General features: G+C 43.0%; 1 pseudogene; it reads right to left on the bottom strand.

Moving 5' to 3' along the window:
• Positions 1 to 1,891: 1,891 nt before the first annotated feature.
• LOC120982882 lies at positions 1,892 to 2,093 on the bottom strand (annotated as a pseudogene).
• Between the last annotated feature and the right edge of the window lie 755 nt (positions 2,094 to 2,848).

Raw genomic sequence — 2,848 nt, 5'->3', positions numbered from 1 at the left:
TTCCTCTTCTTGACCCACATCCTCAATTGGCCCTGCAGACTCACCTCTCACCACCTCAGCATACTGGCGTCCGGCAGATCGAAGCCTACAGTTTTTGAAGGCATGACCTTCCTCACCACACACATTGCAAACAATGTTATTTGTGCATGCACCAGCCAAATGTCCCGTTTTGTTGCACTTAGTGCACCTCAAGATGGGATCAAAACAGTTCGCCTGGGTATGTCCATAGACTCTGCACCTCCTACAAAAACTGGGACATCCAGTAAAAAAAAGGAGACCAGAATCTCTCCCTATGGCGAATTTTTGTGGAGGATAGCACAGACCGCCTGGACCATTAGGATCAGAAGCAAAGCGGACGAAAAACTTATATTTTCCTGTCCACAAGGATTCAGAGTTCATAACCTTATGTGAAAACTGCACATAGTCACAATAATTCCTCAGGAAGGCTTCAATATGTTCTAGCTTTACATGTGGATTATACATTAAAACTACAAGATGTACATCCTGACTGTAAAGCAGCACAAAAGTAAGTCCCTGCAAAGCTGGATTATACTCTTCCTGTTTTAAGGACATATAAAAATTTTGACAGGCACTTATAGAGGTCAAAACAAGGGTGTATTTACTTCCTCTTGGGTCTTGCAGGCAAAGAGTATCCTCCAGGCTGAGCTGAAGAACCTTGAACAAGACTTCCTGTACCAGATGTCTGACGGTGAAGACGTCCCTCTTGCTTTCCTCGACTTCAATGTAGATCCCATTCTTGACCCGGGAATATCCGGTCCCAGCGAAACGTATTGTGACGCCCATGATGATCGCCTCCTCGTTGCTGTTGTCTTCCCCCTATAGCAGCAAGCAGCTTAAGCCACTAGGGCGATGCTGCAGGGCCGAGAGCATGACATAAGCACCCCTGGCTAGATCCAATGATCTTTGCCAAAAGGCCGAGAAGCTATAACCTGAAAGGGTTCGCAGTACAGGCCGATGGTCCCCAATGCAGAGCACTTCTGAAGGCAATAGACTTTCTCTCACAAACCATGGAAAACGTGCGTGCGTCCTACGCTCAGAAATCACCAGCATGCTCCTCTTCGTGTTCGCTATCTGCATAGCTCCGCCCACCCGCAACTTTTGGCCACGCCTTTTCTTCGCACGCAATTCCTGTTGCCAAAGCACGCCAAGCAGAAAACATGATATGAGGAGTGAATGGAGAAGTAGTAGTGAGAAAAAAAATGAAAAAAAGGGTATGCATTGTTGTTGATTGTGATGTCATGTTGAGTGTTCCGTCAGGGCCCTTGTGATGTCATCCACTGACCTGACCTTACTTGACCTCTGACCTGACAAGCCTCCTGTGACACGTGCAGTGTTCTGTCCATTGTCCAGACAAGGTAGGTCCAGCTGCTGCTGCAGATACATAGGAAGTGCTGGACTACTTTTTAGCCTCCAAGTAATCCAGTTCAAATGATAGATCCACAAGAGGGAGACACAGGCAAACTTTACTCATTTAATGAAGCAAGGAAAAATGGTTACATCCAGCCAACTTGCTACAAAAGGGTCAATTCCCAGGGACAACTCAGCATCGCAGGTGTGCACAACAGGCCCAAATCAAACCCAAGGTAATGTGCGTGGAGGTCCAAACACTTCATTCAGGTGATAAGTCAATTAACCCATCAGTCTTAATTGGATTTAGGGTGTGAGGAGACTGGCTGGCTGGGTTGCTTGGTGCTGGAACAAACCAACAGCTGATGCAATTAGGAGATTGACAGACTAGATGCAGGTATGCAGGGAGCAGCACTGCACAGCACTGACTGGGCAGACAGAGGAGAAGCTGAAGTGCAGACTCCACTTGCTTGCTGGAAGGATGCTTGCAATCAATTTCATTCTGTTTTTCATACTGGATTAGAAGGGGTGCACCGGTCCTGGAGGTACTGCAATACCAGGTCAATGCGTGGAGTGGACAGAGCAAACTCTTTTTCCATCTCCCTGTTCGAAAAATCCATTTAATATATGGTCCCCAGATAGGGGACGTATCAGATATTAAACTGATAAGAACAGATTTTTATATATTTTTTTAAACCACTCAGTGGTCAGTATCTAAAAGCTCTTAGCAATCTTATTCTTTCATAACGAGCTTATTTTGACCTCATCATCGTGGTATTCTCTTTTTTATTAATTTTTTTATCACAATTTAACAATAAACCTCCATTTTTTGTGCTTCCATATCCCTTCACTATCTAAACCACCACCGTACTTTTTCTCCCAACAATAAATAATATACAATCTTGATAATATTAATTTCATACATTCCTTCTCTGATACTAACTCTCTTTTGAACACCCACATATTCCTCACATCCCATAAACATTCCAAAACACAAACCATTATTAACCATAATACTCTCACATTCTGCTTCCCACTTGCCCCAAATCCAAACAAAACCACCTTCCAATCCATGTACTTAACCCCTGACAACTCCTTAATCAAACCTCCCATTCCTTTCCATACTTTCTGCGCATATTTACAGTTCCAAAACAAATGTCTCACACCCTCATTTGCACCACACCCCTCTCTCGGACAAATTTCTGTTTTATCTAAATCTCTTTTCTTTTGAATCTCTCTAACTGGCAAGATATTTTGCAAACCCATCCATATTATATCCTTTTGCCTATTTGACATCCCTTTAATTGATAGTTTTCTCCACACCTTCTCCACATCATCCCCACTCAAACCCAAAATATCACAAGCAATTTCCTCCTTATATATCACATTCATAACAATATTCTTATTTTTAAACCTATCCTTTTCCACACTTAACAAATCCTACTTCCTTATAAATTTCTCAATCACCATATACCATCCT

The sequence above is a fragment of the Bufo bufo genome (assembly GCF_905171765.1).
Source record: "Bufo bufo chromosome 6 unlocalized genomic scaffold, aBufBuf1.1 SUPER_6_unloc_1, whole genome shotgun sequence".
Lineage (NCBI taxonomy): Eukaryota > Metazoa > Chordata > Amphibia > Anura > Bufonidae > Bufo > Bufo bufo.
The sequence above is the reverse complement of the archived record's forward strand: the minus strand, read 5'-3'. Positions and strand labels throughout refer to the sequence as shown.